We start from the raw sequence: 5383 nt of genomic DNA on the forward strand, positions 1-5383 counted from the left end.
TGAAGTTCTCTTTCTTTGTTGTGTCTTTGTGAAGTTTAGGTATAAACGTGATCGTGGCTTCATAGAACTAATTGGGTAGTGTTCCTTCTGTTTCTATTTTGTGACATAATTTGAAGAGAATTGGTATTAGGTCTTCCTTGAAGGTCTGATAGCATTCTGCACTAAAACCATCTGATCCTGGGCTTTTATGGTAGGGAGACTTTTAATGACTGCTGCTATTTCTTTAGGGGTTGTGGGACTGTTTAGATGGTTTATTTGATCTTGATTTAACTTTGGTATCTGGTATCTGTCTAGAAAACTGTCCATTTCATCCATATTTTACAGTTTTGTTGAATATAGGCCTTTGTAGTAGGATCTGGTGATTTCTTTAATTTCCTCAGTTTCTGTTGTTATGTCTACCTTCTCAGTTCTGATTTTATTAATTTGGATACTGTCTCTGTGCCCTCTGGTTAGTCTGACTAAGGTTTATCTATCTTGTTGTTTTTCTCAAAGAATCAGCTCCTGGTTTTGTTGATATTTTGTATAGTTCTTTCGATTTCTACTTGGTTGATTTCAGCCCTGAATTTGATTATTTCCTGCTGTCTACTCCTCTTGGGTGTATTTGCTTCTTTTTGTTCTAGAGCTTCCAGGTGTGCTGTCAAGTTGTTAGTGTGTGCTCTCTCCAGTTTCTTTTTGTAAGTACTTAGAGCTATGAGTTTTCTTCTTAGCACTGCTTTCACGGAGTCTCACAAGTTTTGGTATGATGTGTCTGCATTTTCATTAAATTCTAGTAAGTCTTTAATTTCTTTCTTTATTTCTTCCTTGGGCAAGTCATCATTGAGTAGAGTGTTGTTCAGTTTCCATGTGTGTGTGGGCTTTCCATTGATTTTGTCATTATTAAAAACCAGCCTTAGTCGGTGGTGATCTGAGAGGATGTAAGGGATTATTTCAGTCTTGTTGTATCTGTTGAGGCCTGTTTTGTGACCAATTATGTGGTCTATTTTGGAGAATGTGCCATGAAGTGCTGAGAAAAAGGTATATTCTTTTGTTTTAGGATGAAATGTTCTCTATATATCTGTTAAATCTGTTTGGTTCATAACTTCTGTTAATTTCATTGTGTCTCTGTTTAGTTTCTGCTTCCATGATCTGTTTATTGCTGAGAGTGGGGTGTTGAAATCCCCCACTATTATTGTGTGAGGTGCAATGTGTACTTTGAACTTTAGTAAAGTTTCTTTTATGTATGTGGGTGCCCTTGCATTTGCAGCATAGGTGTCCAGAATTGAGAGTCCATCTTGGTAGATTTTTCCTTTGATAAGTATGAAGTGTCCTTCCTTATCTTTGTTGATTACTTTTGGTTGACAGTCAATTTTATTTGATATTAGAATGGCTACTCCAGCTTGTTTCTTGGGACCATTTGCTTGGAAAATTATTTTTCTTCCTTTTACTCTAAGGTAGTGTCTGTCTTTGACACTGAGGTGTGTTTCCTGTATGCAGCAAAATTCTGGGTCCTGTTTATGTATCCAGTCTGATAGTCTGCGTCTTTTTATTGGAGAGTTGAGTCCATTGATGTTAAGAGATATTAAGGAAAAACGATTGTTGCTTCCTGTTATTTTTGTCATTAGAGGTGGAATTATGTTTGTGTAGCTATCTTCTTTTGGGGTTGTTGGAATATTACTTCCATGTTTTTTCTAGGTTGTAGTTTCCTTCCTTGTGTTGGAGTTTTCCATCAATTATCCTTTGAAGTGCTGGGTTTGTGGTAAAATATTGTGTGAGTTTTGTTTTGTCATGTAATATCTTGGTTTGTCTATCTATAGCGATTGAGAGTTTTGCTGGGTATAGTAGTCTGGGCTGGCATTTGTGTTCTCTTAGGGTCTGTATGATATCAGTCCGGGATCTTCTGGCTTTTATAATCTCTGGTGAGAAGTCTGGTGTAATTCTAATAGGTCTGCCTTTATATGTTACTTTACCTTTTTCCCTTTTTCTGCTTTTAGTATTTTTCTTTGTTTTGTGCATTTGATGTTTTGATTATTATGTGATAGGAGGAATCTCTTTTCTGGTCTAGTCTATTTGGAATTCTGTAGGCTTCTTGTATGTTCACGGACATTTCTTTCTTTAGGTTAGGGACATTTTCCTCTATAAATTTGTTGAAGATATTTACTGGCCCTTTAAGTTGGGAATCTTCATTCTCATCTATACCTATTATCCTTAGGTTTGGTCTTCTCATTGTGTCCTGGATTTCCTGGATGTTTTGGGTTAGGAGCTTTTTGCTTTTTGTATTTTGCATTTTTCTTTGACAGTTGTGTCAATGTTTTCCATGGCATCTTCTGCACATGAGATTCTCTCTTCTATCTCTTGTATTCTTTTGGTGAGGCTTGCATCTATGACTCCTGATCTCTTTCCTAGGTTTTCTATCTCCAGGATAGTCTCCCTTTGAGATTTCCTTATTGTTTCTACTTCCATTTTTAGATCCTGAATGGTTTTGTTTAATTCTTTCACCTGTTTGGTTGTGTTTTCTTGCAATTCTTTAAGGGATTTTTGTGTTTCCTCTTTAAGGTCTTCTACCTGTTTACCTGTGTTCTCCTGTACTTCTTTAAGGGAGTTATTTATATCCTTCTTAAAGTCCTCTATCATCATCATGAGAAGTAATTTTAATTCTGAATCCTGCTTTTCCAGTGTGATGGGGTGTCCAGGGCTTGCTATGATGGGAGAACTGGGTTCCGATGATGCCAAGTAACTTTGGTTTCTGTTGCTTATGTTCTTGCACTTGCCTTTTGCCATCTGTTTAACTCTAGGGCTACCTGCTCTGTCTCTGACTGGAGCCTGTCTTTCCAGTTATCTTGCTTGTGTCAGAACTCCTCAGAGTCCAGGTGTCTCTGTGATCCTGTGATCCTGAGCTCCTGGGTAGAAGAACTCCAGGAACTCAGGCTGCCTCTGGGATCCTGAAATCCTGCTGCTCTGAGTGCAGTGGTTCCTCTAGAATGGCTCAGGATATGGTGTTCTCACTGGAGCAGACCAGCTAGGTGTCTGCCCCAGCCAAAAGGACCAATCGAGGGGCAGAAGGGGAGTGGTATTCCGGTGGGGCAGGGTTTGGGTGGCTGATTGGTCCTCAGCTCCCCAGGCTGTCAGTTGTAGCTCTGGGGTGTAGGGTAGTGGGAGGAAGTTCTTACCCACTGCTCTGAGTTCAGTGGCTCCTCTAGGATGTCTCAGGATATGGTGTGTTCATGGGAGCAGACCAGCTAGGTGTCTGCCCCAGCCAAAAGGCCTGCCCTTGCTTTTTAAACTTACTAAGTTTAGCTGATTGGCTCTTGTCACCAACTGACACACTCTAAGGAGTGCTTAGGAACTCAGGCTGGGTATTAGGAGTCTCTCCATTAATGTTTTCAGAATTAGGTGCTGAGCCCCATGGCAGCTGATTTTCTGTATCACTTTGGCTGGGCCATGTGGAGGTGCCCAGACATGTGATCAAATGCTCTTGTAGTTGTTAGTCACCTTTACACTGCTATAACAGTATTAATCAAGTTAAAAGAGAAAATGTTTAACACAATTTGTAGTCTGTAATACTAGTACTAGTGCTAGTGCTGGCGGGGAGGAAGAGGAGGAGGATGAGAAATCAGCTGAAGGACAAGAGGATTCCTTGGACTTGCTATCCAGCTGAACAACTATGTTCTGGGTTCAGTGGGAGACCTACTCTGTCATGAAAACAAAGGAGAGAGACACTTAAAGTCAACCTCTAGCCTACTACTACCACACACACACACACACACACACACACACGAAGAGGAAGGGCCAGGATCCCATCAATCAATCCGTCAAATGTGTGCCACTGATGACCCAAAGAAAGACCTCTCATTAGACCTCAGTTCTTAAGGTTCCCACCATCTCTCAACAGCACGGCTCTAGGGCTCAAACTTTTATCCTGGGGGGCACAATGTTCAAACCACTGCAGTGCTTCTGCACAGGTATTTTTGGGTGGCAGAGACTTGATAATATATGTCATAGCAAGTTGCCAGCCTTAGTGTGGGTGTGGACATCCTAGTAGTCAAAGGCATGAATAGAATAAGACTGGGCCTCCTTTGAGTTAGAAAATCTCCTCCAGCAGACTATTTCAAGTTTCACCTATACCAGCGGCTCTCCTAGGTCAAACAACAAGATGGCAGGGAAAGAATGGTCTTCAGAAACCAACTTGAAACAACCAAAGATCAAATATTCTTTGTGTGTGTGTGTGTGTGTGTGTGTGTGTGAAAAGGGAAGGGGACAGACATTGTGTATTAGTGTGCATTATGTCCCGTCTGTCCTGAGCACTTCTACAATTCTAGTTCATTCTCAACAAGTATTTATATATAGGAGGCCCCATAACACATATGTCAAGTTCTCCTGACAAGGCCCAAGTCACATTAGGAGGTTGGTGGTGCTTTGATAAGGAACTAGAGGACTCTAGCCTGACTTATCAGAAATGAGCACCTTAACCAGGAAGCTATATAATACACGAGTTAAGGCTGCTGCCATCAGAGTCTGACACTGAATATGAATATGAATCCCAGGACTTGAACTGGCAAGCTTAGACACCGCCCCCCCTCCCATTTCTTTCCTCTCCCTCTCCTGTGTATGTGTGTTCCTGTATGCGTGCATGTGTATACATTCAAGGACACATGTACACAATGGAATGTGGACAGATTAGAGTATAACTTCTCAGAGTTTGTTCTCTTTTTCCAGTGTGGGTTCCAGGTTGTCGGACTTAAATGGTCAAGCACATTGACCCTTTGAACTATCTTTCTGGCCCCACCACCTTTTGAGGCAGGCCTCTTAAATGAGTTTGGAATTCACTGGTTTGGCTGACTCCCCAACCAGCTCCAGTAATCCATCATTCTACATCTTCCCAGTGCTGAGATTACACACCCACAAGCTGTCCCATGCAGCTTTTTACATGGGTTCAGGCGCTCGAAGTCAGGTCCTCAAACTTGCCCAACAGGCTCCCCAGCCTCCCCAACACCCCTTTCTAATTTAATGGCACTTGGATGTTTTCCCCTATTGCCACCCTTCTGAATGAAAAGGAAATGGGTTTTGTAGATTCTCAAATATTTTGTGCTTCCAGTTTCTCCCCTGGTATCTTTCCCCATTTCTGGTAAGTGTAAGAACTTTGCCAAGCATAAAAAGCAATTGCCTTGGCATTTTGCCACCAGCAAGGACCAGACGCTCCTAGCCAATCATTCAAGTCATTATCGCGGCTTTTCGAACCGCCGAGCGGTAGGGGGCGATAGATCCCCGTCCCGAGGCTCGCCTGGAGCCGCGGGCCGCTCCCGACGCGCCAGTCTCCGCGTAGACGTTGGGGGCGGGGCCGTGCTGTACGCGCTGACTGGTGGCGGCCCGGCGGCGGCTGCCGGCGTAGTATTGCGGTCGACCGCTT

This window comes from Grammomys surdaster, unplaced genomic scaffold (assembly GCF_004785775.1).
Source record: "Grammomys surdaster isolate TR1022 unplaced genomic scaffold, NIH_TR_1.0 338, whole genome shotgun sequence".
Lineage (NCBI taxonomy): Eukaryota > Metazoa > Chordata > Mammalia > Rodentia > Muridae > Grammomys > Grammomys surdaster.